Raw genomic sequence first — 17,852 nt, 5'->3', positions numbered from 1 at the left:
GTGTTGACAGAATGAATGACAAGGCAAAAAATAGCTCACAGTACTTTTCATTTTTTACAAGTATGGAAAGCATATTAAACCGTCTGCTGATTAAAAATATGCATGTTTTGACTTGCATATGAATCAAATTAACATACCTAAATCTAACATCTTCACATCATTAGATTCACGGCTATAGTCAATGTAATTTTCCATGTTTTTCCAAATTCACCAATTTTGGAGTGACATAATGAAATTATTAGAAATAGAAACTCACAGAAATGATTTATAACTAAAAACTAACTTCTAGTTTTTCAATTCATTGATGGTGTATCCTCTAAAAAAAATAAGAATGCATAAGGTCATTGAAAAAATCTAAATTTTTATGTTTAAATCTGTTCGAAAAGTACTTACTCTAACTGAGGAAAATTAAAATTTGAGGTAAAGGATAAAAATTGCCATCCCCCAGTGTGTTGAATTGGTATTAAGGAAAATACTAGCTGTTGAATTCTAGTAGCTTACTGCCTTATAGAACCTAAAAAGGAGCAAGCACCCAAGTCACAGCTTCTGTAACACGCCCCCCCCCCCTACTTGCATTTGTGCCCTGGCAGATCCCTCACTATCTTCTATTCTCCATGACTTCCCTTCCAGGCAGGGAAGATTCTCTGTGAACTAGAGAAATACTCCATACAATTACACTAATGGGCCAAAATGTCATCCTAGGAGAAAAAAATGTTCAAACAGCAGATATAGAAAAGACTACCCCAGGTCTGGGGTAAGACAATAGGGTAGTCCAATTGCTGTTAGAAAGAGACACCCTGTTCCTGCTCTTAACTCCCCAATCCTTTAGGATTCAGCAATCCTGCAGCATCTCTTTGGGACCAAGAATGTAGCTGAGAAGAATCTCTAGCACCCAGCTCCCCACTATTGATATATCTCTGGCACCCCATAAATGCCTAGCTTTTAGGTCTTTCTAGAGCAGCGTTTTCTTTCTCTCCCATTTTTTCCCCCTTTGGTAGTACCCAGGACTCACACATGCTAAGCAAGTGCTCTACCTCTGAGTTATAGCCACAGCTCTTAAAGCAGTGTTTTCTAATCTTGTCTGGTGACAAGAATTCTCTAGCACCATTGACATAAACACAGATTCCTAGGTTCTTTCCCTATATGTTCATATTTATGGATTATTTAGGATCCAGGAATCTGAATTTTAGAAATATCCAGGCAATGGTCTTCATCAGGGAATTTTGGAAAATACCAAGCCCAAGCATGTTGTCATCATCATGATCATAAATCATGAACCACAAGCACAGGGATAATATGTCCCACCTAGGCGAGCCTCTCCTCAATACCCAGGGCCAAGCGACCCATCACAGTATCTGAGATTCAAGAGGGTAGAGGAGGACAAGGAGTGGCCAAAGGCAGAGGAGACGGGGAGGCAGAGGAGCAAACGCCAGAGTCTGAAAGTGAATGCATATGTATTTCAATCCACAGCTGCTTTGGCTCCTGATATAAATCAAAGGAAGAAGGAGGGAGTCGCGGGGAGAAAATGTAAACAGCTGGGTAAATTCAATCCTCTGTTAAATATGAATTTTCAGATATTCAAGACTGAAAATGTTACTTGAATTATTCATTTACTGAACTTCCAATTTTATTTTTAGTACTATGATGTGAATGAATCTGAACTGGGCTCTGAGACATGGCGAGGTACTAAGATAAGCACCTGTGTGACAGGTTGCCGCCCAAAGTGAGGTACTTGTAAGTGTTACTCATCTACATGAGGATAGAGCTGGGGAGAGATTTCTATCCTGGCAGGTTTGCTGCTGACTTGCCATAAATTAAAGATGGATGTAGTTAGAAGATGGTTTCCCCCATAGACACAAAGACCTGGCCCTTCCCTACAATATTGATGAAGAAAATTTGCAATGACGCCTACAGGATGCTGCATGATAATTTAGAGATAAAGACCACTCGCTTTGAGACGTGAACAAGAAGTTGTGGATTCAATAGAAGCCTGCAGAATCACCCAGCATAAAGAACAGGAAAGCCTTGTTCCAGTTCTCCTTAAAAAGAAGATGGATTCAGTTGTTTTTTTTTTTTTTTTTTGTAATTGAATGTGTTCCTCAAGGTAGTAGGATATGGACTGGCCTTTTACCATCCCATTTAGAACTGTGATTATGCAACCAAATATTAGCAACTCAGTTCAGGCAAGAAAATAGCATGTATTAAAAAAAAAAAAAGTAAAATCTCCTAGATGCAATTGTTTGAAAATTCCTTCCAGTTTCTGAACAAATTTTAAAAGGTAGAGAAATTCAAAGTTGACTCTCTTCATGTCAGAAATTTATCTTAGCCACTTTAAGAAACCATGTTTCCTTCTGAAGCCAGAATTAGACAGGCAGTCAGTATAGATAGGTAAATCGCGTCAGATCAAATCAAGGAGGCCAACTTAAGTGTGAGAAGTTGAAGACTGTCCTCTGAGGGACTGAAATGCCTTCAGAGCCCTTCCTCCACCCTTATCCAGATAACCTGCCCCTGCTCCAACCTGTTGCTAAGGTAACCTATCCCAGAGATTGTCCCTCCCTACAGGGAGTGGTTAATTGCACCTCCTTTCTGTCCAGATCACTCCAACCTGCCCCCCCATCCCCTCCCCAGCCCATCTGCTTCTCACCTTTTGGGCATTCCATGAGCATCTGGCGGGTCTAGGCACATAGGCGGGAAGGAGAGAGATAAGGGGAAGAGCGCAGGAGAACAAAGGAAGCCTGGAACATATAAAAAACACAGAACACCCTCACGTTTTGGGATAGCAGCTATGATTTCCTTCTGCCTCCCAGAAAACTCTACGTTACCCCTTTTTAAATAAACCCTGCTTTATATACTTGCCTCGATGTGATTATCTAATGTTATACTTCAACATGTAAAGAAGCAGGATTCACAGGGACAAGAGGTGGGAGGGAATGGGAGAGAGAAGGGGAATTGCATGGAAGATGGTAGGAGACCCTCATTGTTATGCAAAATTACATATAAGATGGTATGAGCGGGAAGGGAAAAAAGAGAGAGAGAAATGTGTCACAGTAGATGGGGTAGAGAGAGGTGATGGGAGGGGAGGGAAGGAGGGGACAGGAAGGGCAGCAGAATACAACAGACACTAGTATGGCTGTATGTATAAACGTGACTGTATAACCAATGTGATCCTGCAATCTGTACACGTGGAAAAATAAGAATTCATACCCCATTTGAATCAAATGTATGATATGTCAAGATCATTGTAACGTTTTGAGCAACTAATAAAAAAAATTAAAAAACAGTAATAAATACTGGAAAGGATGTGGAGAAAAAAAAACATTTACAGTGTTGTTAGGATTGCAAATTAGTGCAACCACTATGGAAATCAGTATGGAGATTCCTCAAAAGACTAGGCATAGAACCACCATATGACCCAGCTATATTATTCCTCAATATTTATCCTAAAATCATCATGCTATAGTAGTACATGTATGCCTATGTTTATAGCAGCACAATTCACAATAGCCAAACTATGGAAACAGTCTAGGTGTCCATCAACCGATGAATGGATAAAGAACGTGATATGTATACACAATGGAGTTTTATTCAGTCATTAAGAAAAATAAAATTTATGTCATTTGTAGGAAAATGGATGAAACTTGAAACCATTATGTTAAGCAAAAGAAATCAAACTTAGAAAGTCAAGGGTCATATGTTTTATTTCAGAAGTGGAACTAGAGAGGAAAAAGGAAAAGAAAGGTAAACAGGGAGAAGAGATGGGGGTAGGATTTCATGAAAATCAAAGAGAGATTAGTAGAATAGAGAAAAAAGGACTAGGAGGTAGGAGGAGGGTACAGAGTGAGGAAATGCTGGGGAGTGATATTGCCAAATTATATTGTTATATTGTGTGCATGTATGAAAATGTAATAACAAATCCTACCATTATTTATAATTACAATGCATCAATAAAAAATATAGGAAAAAAAAAAGAAGCAGGATTCATCACTGCTATCACTATTATTGTGACAAACATTCCCAAGGAGTGGAACTGCAGCCAGGAGATGACTTTGGGATAATTAGGAAGTATTTATGAGATTACAAAAATCTGTTAGGTGGCAAATGAGCTTCAAAACAGCCTCCTTCCGTAGCTACATAAGCTATGCAAAAGTTACTTAACAATTCTAATTTTCTTCTCTTTTTAAAATTTTTTAAAAAATTGTTGATAGATCTTTATTTTATTTATTTATATGTGGTGCTGAGAGAATTGAACCCAGTGCCTCACACATGTCAGGCAAGTTCGCTACTGCTGAGCCATAGCCCCAGCCCAACAATTCTCATTTTCAATGATAGTGCCTTAGGTCTTATTACTTTTTCCTTAGTGGTGTGTGTGTGTGTGTGTGTGTGTGTGTGTAGAAAATTTTCCATATATATATATATATATATATATATATATATATATATATATAATACAGATTATATATATAATTTTCCATGCCTATTGTGCTGATAAAATTTCAATCACAAAAACTTTCCTTTTAAAACTAACAAGGCTTTTTATCTACCTGCATTGGCCAGATAACGATTGTACAGGCCACTTAGAATTACGGGAAGAGCCACTGAAACTGGAGCAGCACAGATAAATGACATCCCTGTAGGTGAACCACAGAATTCAGGGCAGTCAGGAGTTCCAGCCTCTTCCCTCGCTTAACCTTGTACCAAAGCTGCTACCGGTAATTTGATTCCCTGAGTTCCTTTCTCAGTTGAAATGGAAACTGAATTTGAGAGAGACAGACTGGGAGAGCGGAGCCACTGTTCTGTGAAGGAAGGGAAACTGCACAAGGCCTTAGGAGATGCAACCTAACTCATTATGCCACCTTTGATCAAAAACCTTCCTATCCTTATTTGAAAGGGTGGAGGGTGGACTGAACCTGTGCCATAGAGATTTTGAGATCCTGAAGAAGTCTCCAATGTCCCTGTTTGGGGCAAGTGGGAAACCAAGTGGGTTCTGGGCTGTGGTTCTCTCAGAATTGTTCCGATTTTATCTGTTCATACACTGGGGTTTCATTTTTTTTTTTAAGGTATTCTATGCTAAAGAAAGTTTGAAAGATTTTTCCCTAGACTGAAACCCCTTTCCTTTCAGCTCAGACACCCTCTGATTTTTTAACATTCAATGATAAGAGGAGACAAATGCCTGCTAAAGCAATCAAAAGTTCTCAGTTAAAGTATTAACAAGATAGCAGTAGAATCCACACAATGAAGAGGTGCTCAGAGGATATAAAAGAGAATCCAGACAGCCAGGCGTCATGGGACACAACTGTCATCCCAGCAGCTAGGGAGGCTGAGACAGGAGGATCGCCAAAGAGTTCAAAGCCAGCCTCAGCAAATTAGCAAGGTGCTAAGCAACTCAGTGAGATCCTGTCTCTAAATAAAATACAAAAAAAGGACTGGAGATGTGGCTCAGTGGTTAAGTGCCCCTGAGTTCAATCCCTGGTACAAAAACAAAACAAAACAAAACAAAACAAGAATCCCTTCATGGCACATGGCTCTTTCAGAATAGGCAGTGGACTGTGTCTTTCTATCTTGCCCTCTCACAGCAACTTCCTGTCCTCCCCCAGTGTTCCTCAACTCTAGTGTCCCCATAGAATCACTTGTGGGGGGACTAAATGGTGGAAGGATCTGGGGTCCACCTCTGGAGATTCTGATTCAACAGATGTGGAGATGTGAAGACGGATGGCTTAATTTTAAAAAAGAAAACCTATAGGTGATTTTTTAAAAATATTTTTAGTTGTAGATGGAAATAATACCTTTATTTTATTTATTTATATATGATGCTGAGGATCAAACCCAGTGCCTCACATGTGCTGGGCAAGCACTCTATCATTAAGCTACAACCCCAGGTGATTTTGATGTGCAACTAGGATTGAGAACCTCTGTTGCCTTCGACTTTGTCCTTTACTAAGATCACTCTTTTAAAAGACATCAATAACCTCCCAACAATGTCCATTGCCACATTTAGGCAGATGATTCCAAATCTAACTCTCCAGAAATAACACCCTCCCATCCAGGACAACTCTTTACTCACAGACCAGCCTTGTCTCCCAAGATCATCCTGTTGGTGGTGGCACAACACTCCCCACAGGGACTCAAATGCCCAGTGACTTGAGGCATCTTTGACTCTGTTATTCCTGTGCCTCCAACATTCTATCTGCCCCAAATTAACAAACTTCCTCTTACATCTGGTCCTAAATCATGTTCTAAGTCTCTGTTCTTACTGTTACTCTTCAAAGCAGCTTCTTTTATTCCTAGATAACTGTTTACAAGGGTGTCTTTCACCCATCTTTACTCACTTTGATCCATCCTAGACTAACTCATTAGTCCCTTGCTTGAATAACCACAATGGCTCCCTGCTGCCTGTCTTTAAAAAATATACCCCTTCATCTGACTTTTAGGTTCCATAATAGAAACTCAATCTGTTTCCAGCCTCATCTTGATCACACAGCAACATGAACACAACCCATTTAATAAAGAGCATCATCCTTTGTTTTTTTTTTTTTTTAAATCAACATGTCCTTAGCTCTCCTGACTATATACTTTCACCTTTACTGTTCTCCAAGCCTAAAATATCCTCCTCCCCATTCTATGCCACCTCCTCCCTGAGAGCTCTCCAGGTCTCTCCAAATGATCGTCAATGTCAACTAGGTTATCCTGGACCCCCTTTGTGGAATTCATTGCATTGTGTCTTGTAGCACCATTATCCTTTGCCACATCTCACCCTCTCTATTGAAGTGTTGCTTCCTCAGTACTTCCTTGTGAGCCTTGAAGCTGAATGGAAAGAGACTAGACTTTTGAATCAGAAAGCCTTCTGTATAAATTCCAGCTCTGCCATCTATCAGCTGTTTGAAATGGCTCAAATTATCTACCTCTTCCTTGTTTTAGTATCCCCATCTGTAAAATAAGGAAATTGAATATCCAGTTCTTAGGATTGGTGTGAAGTCTTAATGAAATGATGCACATAAAGCACTTGAGACAAGACCATACTCTCAACAAATGGTAGCTCCCACTGGCCGTCGTCCAATGGAGGCTTGACAGGCTTTATCCATAGTAGGTGATGACTGGCTAATCCAGTCTGATGGAAGTGTCCACGATAGACACTCACCAGCTGATCCTTCTTACTTGTTAAGTATATCACAGGGCGACTTTTATTTTTGAGGCAATATTCTGAAGCAGAGAAGTAATAGCTTCTCCTTATTATCTATTTGCCAATCATAAGGGCTGATAGTAGTGGTTAGTTACATGGCAGGTAGTCAAGAACGGGAAGAAAGAGAAGCAAGAAAACTCTGAATTAGAATACCTAGAAAGAAATTTTAAAGACATAAAATGCCTACAACTGTTCAAATAAATATTCCTAAATTGCAGTATATAAAAGAATAATCCACCATAGCCAGCTAGTTTATGTTGGGGAAGTAAAAATCATTAAATAATACAAAAGCGAATAATAGAATACATCAAATCATCAGAACAAATATGAAAAACAGAATTGCTTCTGCAGATGTTTTAAAATGTATTGAATAAAATTCAATACAAAATCCCAACGACATTATTTTAAGAGTAGAAATAGCCAGGTGCTGTGGTGCATGTCTGTGATCCCAGTGGTTCTGGAGGCTGAGGCAGGAGGATCACAAGTTCAAAGACAGCCTTGGTAATTTAGTGTGAGGCCCTAAGCAACTTAGCAAGAACTTGTCTCAAAATATAAAATAAAAATAAGCTGGGGATGTGGTTCACTAGTTAAGTGCCTCTGGGTTCATCCTTGATAACACCCCCCTCAATAAAAAGAGTAGAAATAGAACCAGGTGCGGTGGTACATCCCTGTAATCTCAGTGATTTGGGAGGCTAAAGTAGGAGGGTCACAAGTTTGAGGCCAGTCTTGGTAACTTAGCAAGAACCTGTCTCAAAATAGAAAAATAGTAGAGTACCCCTGGGTTCAATCCCCAGTATGGATAAAAAAAAAAAAAGAAAAAAAGAAAGAAAGAAAATATTTACACAATATTTTAAAAAGTACCAGATTAAAACCAATAAATAGAATTATATTTAATAATAAACATTGATAATATCTCCTTTAAAAATATGCACAAAGGAAGGAAAATTGTTTAACATTATTCTAAAAGTTAGGATCAATGCAATAAGATATTACATAAAATTGAAGGTACACTACATTAATAAAAGATAAATATTTATTTTGTAATGAGATTATCTATAAATTTAAATGTCTTATAATATTGATTAAACACAGAGGCTGAATGTAAGTAGACAGAATCAAAAGTATTCCAATATAATTGTAATCCTCAGCTAGAAGCTTTTTAATTTATACATATTTTTATTAGCTAACCTTTTCTAAAAAATGTTTGAGATAGTTATAAGAAAAATTAATACAGAGGGCCCATACACAATAACAAAAAATATAAAACATCTACAAATAGCCTTAATTAATAATTAATTTATTTAAATGAGTAAATTTTTATTGAGATACACTTATTACAGCTGGAGAAATAGATAAACATACTGTGTTTGTGAGCAGAAAAATATTGTTATAAATATTTAAATATTTTCAAAATAATACAGACTTAAGACATTCAACAATTATTTATTGAGCACCTACAATATGCCCAATAATATGCTAGGTAATACAGATGTAGCTGTGAACACAAAGGCTCTGCCCCCACAGTGTTAAGATTCTTGTGACATTTTCAGAACAAATAAAATTGTAATATAATATAGCATCAGATGCTAATGTCTGCATTGAATAAAAATAAAACCGGGCTAAGAGATGAAGAATGAAATAAGAGGAAAACTGTAGAACACAGGAGTCAGGAAAGACCTCTGATGAAGGATCATTTGAACAGGTATTTGAATAAAGTATAGGAAGAGTGAAACGGCCATCTATCAGGGAGTATTTCTTGCACTATGGGAACAATAAATGCAGACTCACACATGCAACCAGGCTTCATGCAGTTGAGGAAAAATCAGTGATCCAGTGTTGCTGAAGTAGAGTGAGGTGGAGCCTGGCAGAAGATGAAGATGGAGGTGATGTGGGGTAGAGCCAGCAGGACTTGGAGACCATAGAAGGACTTTGAGTTTTGTCTTAAGTCGGAGAACAGCCATTTGACAAGATGAGCGGGTGTTCATTGTTTCCAAGGTCTGCCTAGTCTCAATGCTGAGAACAAACAGGACAGAGATGGTGGGGAAACAGAGCAGTTAGAAGGCTATTTCAATCACTTAGGCTGGAGAAAATGGGCTTATTGTAGGCTGGTAGGGTGGAAGGAATTAGAAATAAATTCTATTTTGGAGATAGACAAAAATAATTTGCCAAGGGGTGGAATGTGAAGGGTAAGAAAGAGAAAGGAATCAAGATTGGCCACTAGGTTTTGTTCTGAAGCAACTAACTGGATCATAGTACTAATTACTTCCATGGGGAAGACTGGGAAAGGAGTGGGAGTGGGAATTGAAACCGAGAGTTGTGTTTTGAACCTGTTAAGTTCAAAATATGTTAAAAATATCGGGCTTCAGGTGGAGATGTTGAGTAGGCAGTTGCTCTGAGAGTCTGAACTGAACATCAGGGGAAGCATCTTGGGTGGTCAGCAGGTACATGGAATGTTATGCCAGAGGATTGGGCGAGGTTATCTCTGGAAACAATGCACAGGGCTCACTAACATTGAGAGTTTGGGACAAGAAAGAAGACCTAGCAGAGAAGATTTGGGGAGGAAGCTAGTGAAACATGAGAGAATCCAGCACAATTTGGAGTCTTAGAAGCCAAGGAAGTGGTTTAATATAACTCTCATCAAAATATCTATGGTTTATTTTTATTAACTGACACAATGATTTTAAAACTTAACCAGAAAAGCATAATGCACATCCAAGATAATGGACCATTCTGCCACATCCTTCCTTTGTAGCAATTGACATGCACATGATATTTTTATGTCCTTGTAAAATGAAAATGAAATCTTTATTACTTAAAAGAAGTTATTTGCTTATGCAAGCGCACTTTCTCCCATATATGACTCCTCAATTTTATTTTTAACTTTGTAGTGCTGGGGATGGAACTCAGGTCCTCATGCATGCTAGGAAAACTCTGTACCTGTGAGCTTTACCCCAAACCCTAGCTCCCCAGTTTTTATACTGGTATACTTCTCTTGGTTATCTTGGTGGTGTCTTCGCAGCAAGTTAATAAAATGTAGCATATATGCTTGAGAAAAATTTGTCTAATACATTTTGGCTTTGAAAAACACACTTTGACTCGATTTCGTGTACATCTTTAATGCTATAACAGGTCAAAATACATTCTACTGTCTGTATATCAAAGAACAAATTTATAAAACAATCTATTATGCTATAAAGAAACATTATTAAGTCTTTAGTCAGAAACAAATTATTTGAATAAATGATGTTTCATATTTCTAGTATCTAGAAATATGAAAGCCAAAGTAAGTTCTTACTTCACTCCATCTACGAAAGTAAATTCTAGATTAAAATGTTAAATATTTAAAATGTTAACAATGGAAACATTTAAAGAAAATATGAATAACTATTTATAAAAACTTTTGAATTTGTATTAAGATTCTTCCCCCAAAAAGTCTATATATCTAATGGATGGCTCAGCATCTCTACTTATAAACTAAATCTTAAAAAAAAAAAAATAAAGCTTTTTACAAAAATAAACAAAAAATAAAACAGTATAAATAAAACTGTTATTCATAATAGCCTCGAAATGGAAATAATATAAAAGTTTTGCAGACACAGCATACTTGAAATGGCTAAATTAGGAAACAGTTTTCCCTTTCGTAGCCAGAAATAATTCATAATAATGTTACAAAGATGTTTCACTGTGTTCCTATTTCTGCTCAGTGGGAATCCATTTGTAGCTCTGACCCCAATCAGTAAGGTACCTTGTCTACCCAAAGGAGATGAATTTAGTTCCCATCTATACAATGTAGCCAGAACCTAGAGGCCACTGATCAGGGCCCATAGAGAACCCAGATTAAAGGGCTGGAAAACAACCGGGTTGTATAAATAGAAAGGGAAACGTCCTCTGATAATAAACAAGCACAGTAGGCATTTTTGCACAGCTTATTGAAGGGGAACAAACTCTTCTGTGTGATAAAATTGATAAAGACTATTATTTTCAACAAACTCAAAGCAAAGAATTTCTATGGAGAAATTAGAGTGAAAAGAAAAGAAAATGACAGTTCCTGCAAATAATGCCATAGGACAATCCTATTGATCAGGAGGATAAAAAAACTCAGGTGAGGTCCAAAGTAGGAAAATGTGGACTAGACTGTTAATGAGAAAATGTTCATTTTGTCATATCACCATGTATTTGTTTCTTCATTTATTCATTTATTTATTAGTTGATTCAGAAAATATGTATTGAGCACCAAATATGTATACCAGACTAAGCAAGTACTAGGAGATACTTCAGCAAAAAAATAAATAAATAAATAAAATTATAACAATAAAAATAATAATAATGAAAGCAGGCTTTCCTAGAACATATAATAGTGGCAAAGCTATGCATTAAAACAATAATAAATCATTATTTAAGCTCAATTGTGCTAATCACTAACAAAAAGTTTTTGAAATCTGAGAGTGAGTGATAGGAGAACCTAATCTAACCTAATTCAAGACAGCCCTTTTCGGGTTTTAATGAGACTTAAAGATATTTATTTGAACCCCATGATATTTTACCACTGAGTAGCATCCCCAGCCCTTTTTATTTTTTTATTTCGAGACAGGATCTTGCTAAGTTTCTGAGGGTCTTGCTAAATTGCTGAGGCTGTCCTAGAGGTTGGGATCCTCCTGCCTCTTCCTCCTAAGTCTCTGGGATTATAAGCATGTGCCACCAAACCCAAAGAGACTTGAGATTTTAAAAGTGAAAAAGATTTAGCTAGAATAAGAAATTTTATCAAATCCTTAGTGGGGAAGGAACTGTAAACTTAATTATTTGTGTTTTAATGCTACAATATACACCTATTTTCTATACAGTTAACTTAAATATAACTATAGTTTTTGTTCCATTATATGAATTCTGTTATATTTGATATAATTTATTGATTTATGAAGATCCATCCAAATTTATTAGTTTTTTATAAAGACCTAAATTATTATTTCGGATAGATATTCAGGCTGAGAGGAATATTAGGAATGCTAATTATTTAGCCAAAATTCTGGTATTTTACAACATTTACCTCTGCATTGGTGTTCTACCCATTGCCAAGGCATAATCATTTAGCATAGGCATTTCAAACTCATACAGTCATTCAAAACAAGTATGCACTGATACGTGTTATGGGCTAAGCTCTGTTTTTGCAACTGAGATTACAGCGGAGAGGAAGACAGACAAGGTCACTGATTTTATGGAGTTTATATCCTAGTATGAGCTTAAAGTCTATGTTTCTAATATTCTAATTGACATTCACCACAGGAACATATAGGAGCAATCACTTTACTGTATTGTCATAAACATTTGGTACTATCATTGCTTGACTTTATAATGCAGAAAAGTGTAAAAAATTATCTCATTGTTATTGTGTCTCCCAAAAAAGATATGTTGAAGTCTTAATCCACCTCAGAATGTGACCTTATTTGACCTTATGTAGATATAGACAAGTCTAGATGAAGTCATTAGAGTGAGCTCTACTTCAGCGTGACTGGTATTCTTAGAAAAAGAGGAATTTGAACACAGCTATGCACCCAGGGAAAATGCCATGCGAGAATGAAGGCAGAGACCAGAGTGATACAGCTACAAGCCAAGAAATGCCCATTGCTAGCAACCAACCAGCCAGGACAAGGAGATAGGCACAGGGTAGATGCTCCCACACAGCCTGCGGAAGGAGCCAGCCCTCCATCTCAGCAGATTTTTGGCCTTCAGAGTTGCAAGACAGTAAATTTCTGTTGGTGAATCCACCCAGTTTGTGCTTCTTTGTTACGTCAACCCTAGCAAACAAATACAACCATAGCAAACTAATACTTCTTAATTAGTGTCTTCCTGAAAGCAGAGACTGAAGAAAGGATTTGGGTGCTAACTAATCTTTGACACTTGTGCTCAGGATATGAATATAAATTTTGTACTCAGAAGTATCATCACTGTTTGTTTCTCTTATTTTATCAGTACATTTAGACACACAAGCTAACCAAGCAAACCAAAAACTTTCCAAGGACCATAACGACCTTCATCATAAGTCCCCAGATTTGGGTAATTAGAATTGGATACAGAGTGGATCTAGTTTTCGTGGGCTTGATGTTTATTTAAACTTCTCTTTTAAAAATAAAGTACAGGGCTGGGGATGTGGCTCAAGCGGTAGCGCGCTCGCCTGGCATGCGTGCGGCCCGGGTTCGATCCTCAGCACCACATACCAACAAAGATGTTGTGTCTGCCGAGAACTAAAAAATAAATATTAACAATTCTCTCTCTCTCTCTTTCCTCTCTCACTCGCTCTTTAAAAAAAAATAAAAATAAAGTACAAAATTACAATGCAAAATTAGATATAAAAGAAAACATTTATTGAGGATAAAAGTAAATAAAAAATAAACTACAAATGTTAATAATAATTATAAATAAATGTATAATATATAAATATATTATCAGCATATCTTATTTTGATTTTTAAAAATTCTCTGGAAAGCCTTATGTTACATTTTGTGGGTATATTTTGGCTATAACATAGCTTTCTATAAAAAGAAAATGAATTTTCCTCCTCTAGCATAGTTGGTCAAAATTTGTGTTTTATTATTGATAGAGATGCATAAAACATGTAACCTCACACATAGATGTACTTGCTGCTACAAGATCATGCAGCAGGAACGCAGGAATCCTAATGAAATCTATCTGAGATGATATCCATCTCAAATTGGGGTTTATAATTAAGTATAATGTATTATTAAGTATATTCCTGACCGGAGAGAGTTTCTGCCTTGATGAGGCATTGATGAGAACCGAATCTTTTGCTTACAATTTTACATATCTGATCCTTGGAGGCATTTTCCACAGAACAGCTTCTGGCTCTGAACATTGCAAACCTTGTGTTTTTGGTCTCCTCACGTACTTCCAGTGCTGGGGCTTACAGGGCACATTCTTATCCTGATATGGCCTCTGATCCTAGTCCTTTAATATAACGCCTGGTAGGTTGACCCAACAGCTGGCAGGAGGATTACAAGTTCAAAGCCAGTTTCAGTGATTTAGCAAGGCCCTAAGAAACTTAGCAAAAACCTGTGTCAAAATAAAACAGAAAAAGGGCTGGAGGTGTATCTCAGTGGTTAAGTGCCCCTGGGTTCAATCCCTGGTACAGCAACAACAAGTAATACAATCACCCTATAGGTCTTCAGCTAGAGGAAAATAAGAAGTAATTTCAAAAATATCAGTTCATTTCTTAGCAAGTATAAAAAACAGAAACAACCTAATAGATGAGTAGAAATAACAAAGACTTCACAAGCTTGGGCTCTTTTCTACAAAGCTAAAAATGGTTGAGGTGTTCTTCCTAACCAAGAACTATCCTACTCCTGGTTAAACCAGGGGCAATATGGTAAGAGGACATGCTAAGGAAAGGGGTCTGTTTCTTTAACTGCCTTTATGTTTCCTCTTTTGTTTTTGTTTCCTCTTGCTAGTGCAATAAATTACCACAGACTTAACAACTTTAAATAACACAAATACGTCATCTTACAGTTCTGTGGGTCAGAAGTTAGACATGGATATCACCAAGCTAAAACTGAGCTGCTGCCAGGGTTGAATTTCTCTCTGGATGCTATAGCAGAGAATCTAGTCCCTTGGCTTCTCCACCTTCAAGAAGGTAACTGCTTTCCTTGATTTCTGTCCCCTTTTTTCCATCTTCCAAATCATCTCTGTAGCATCTCTCTAACCTTTCCTCCACCATCATTTTTTAGTCAGAGCTGAGAAAGGTTCTTCACTTTTTAGAACTCATATGGTAAGATCAGCCCATTTGGATAATCCAGCTACAAGCCAAGAAATGCCCATTGCTAGCAACCATCAATCCTCACAGTCCTTAACTAATCACATCTGCCAAGTACCTTTTGCCATAGAAGGTCACATAGTCACAGGTTCTAGGGGTTAAAACATGAACACCTTGAGATGCCATTACTCTGCCAACTGCATTTCTCTATATTATGGAATTATGGGAAGCTGCCTTCCCAGTGCCTTATTCTACTGCAAGGAATATTTTATGGAATATCTCCATTCCTAATCCTCTGAAAGGAGAGATTTTCCAACATGGAAGTGTAAGTATGAGGGAGGGGGATGAGAATGATTTTTCTCTTTTAAAATTAATAATAATAAAGATCATCAGTGGAATCACTCTTTTAAAAAAAAAAAACTCTGAGGGCTATATTTTGTTTGAACTGAGTGGCTCTCTAGCTTGTATATACGATCAAAAGATAAAATACTACTACTTTGATTATTATTTGTCTTGGCCTGATTTTAATGCTGATTATACAATAAAACCAAAGGGCATCAGAGTCCATTTCCAGACTCCTAGGCGGTCCATTTCCTTTCATTGCTACTTTGCCATTTTGTGCTTTCCTGATTTTGCCCAAATATTTGCAATTTGGGTGGGGGCCACAGTTTATCGGCAAACCCAGAATTCTTTTCACCTGAACACTGTTATTTAACTGATAGTCTAACAAAGTCCCTTTGAACTTTACATATCAAAGAAAAAAATCACTCTTTTTTAGCCTAACATCTGAAGCAGCTCAGCATACATGGAGAGAGAGAGACAGAGAGACACATTGAGCTGTCACAGCTGCAACTGACACAGAGACCTACCTGAGACCTCCTGGCAGATTGTCCCTATCGACTGGAGAACCTTAATTTTAGAAAATTATTGTTTTTTATAAGACATGGATCTCTATTAAGTAATGTTTTCCTCTCAAGCTTGGTTATTAAAGCTATTTGTAATCAGGACACTAACCTCTAACCTGTTCTTTATTCAAATTGTTTCTGCCCCACAATCGGGGCATTTCTTTGTACATTAAATAATGATTCAATAAATAAATGAATGTCCCCAAAAGACACTGCTGTGTAGTAGATAAGCCCAAATCTATCAAGTTATGGCTTTGCCAGTAGTATCTCTTTGGCCTTGGATACATCACTTCGGTTCTATGGGCCTCAGTTTCCTCATCTAGAAAACATGAGTAATAATGCCTACCTTGTACATTTATTTTAAGAAGTTGAGATAATATATTGAAATCCCTGGAACACAGAAACAGGGATTTCTCTCTGTCAGTAGGAATCATTAACCAGTGCATTGCTCTTTGGAGATTACACAGCTAACCTTCAATAATCGGTGTGTGGGTTATTCTTTTTGCAAATTAGCTCCAGCACAGTTTTGAAAATAAGATTTTCCCCATGAACTCCCAGCTTACTCTTGGCTGATTTCCAACCATCAATCTTATGTGTTTATAAAATGCAAATAATTTGACATTAAACTATGTATTAAATTAATAGAAAGGTAAATCTGTGACCACAAATGGGATACATCAAACAACCAAACAATTATGACATTTGGATCCTCTAACCCGTAGTTACTTGCCAAGTTGTTAAATTAACCAGATGTAAATAAACATTTTATTTTTATTGTATTAAAAAGAGAGACAAAAGAGCACAAATAACTGTGCAGGTTTGTAAATTTAAAAAAATATATATAGCTTACAATTCTTTCATCGTGTCTTTGTATAATCACTATTAGCAATTTTTACCCAGGAGCTTTCCTGACATGTAAAATGTTTGCTCTCACTGCTCAGCTGGGATCATGGGATCAGTCACGTCTAACCTCAGTTCCTTTCCTGGTCCCCAGGAGAAAAGAGCTAATGGAATTGTGACTGGTTGATGAGTTATCAGCCACTTCATGAAGCAGAATCCTGTAAATTAATGGAGAAGCAGCAAGGTTAAAGCCATGGGGAAAAGGCTGAAATGTAAATACATGGGGATGGTATAAAAAGCAATGGTAGAAATCCAAAAATGAACAACTTGAGTTACATCATGGAATGGTAAAGCATCACAAATCCAAATCAAATTAAAGGTATTGCATTTCTGAATTAAAGATATTGCACATTACCAGAGGCCAGTGATAAAGATTTAAAAAGAAGAAATGTATTAAGTATTCCTAGTGTTTATCAAGAAAGAAGAAAATAATAGGAGAAAAAGAAGGCAAAAACCAAAGAACCTTCACTGGGAAGGGCAAGGCTGTGCTTTAGCATCATGAGCCAAACTCCACATCCATCTATGTTGGCTGGCTCCACTACCCAGTTAGGAAGAATGAGGTGCCTGAAAAATGTTTTTCTTTCTTTCTTTCTTTTTTTTAAAACAATAGTTTCATTGACAAAAAGTTCACTTAGTCTAAAAGTCACTCATTTAAAGTGTACAATTCAGAGGTTTTTGTTATATTCAGTGTGTTAGTCAATTTTCTATCTCTACAATGAAATTCCTGAGGCAATTAACTTATAAAGTTTCATTTTGGCTCATATTTCTGGAGCTTCTAGACCAAGATCTGGCATTCCCTTTTTATGGCAAATAATATTCCATGGTATGGTTATACCAAATTTTGTTTTTCCATTCATCAGCTGATGAACATTTGGTGGTTTTCACTTTTTCACTACTGTGAATATTGTGAATTAACATTCATGTACACATTTTTGTGGGGGCATATGTTGCCATTTTTCTTGCATGTAAACCTAGAGTGGAACCACTGGGTCATATGACAGTAACTCTAGGCTTAATTATTTGATAAACTTCCAGGTTCTTGTCCAAAGTGGTTATATCATTTTATAATCTACCAACTGTATGAAGTTTTCCCATGACCTCACCTGTC

Source organism: Ictidomys tridecemlineatus, chromosome 9, assembly GCF_052094955.1.
Source record: "Ictidomys tridecemlineatus isolate mIctTri1 chromosome 9, mIctTri1.hap1, whole genome shotgun sequence".
Classification (NCBI taxonomy): Eukaryota; Metazoa; Chordata; class Mammalia; order Rodentia; family Sciuridae; genus Ictidomys; species Ictidomys tridecemlineatus.
Note: the sequence above shows the minus strand (reverse complement) of the source record.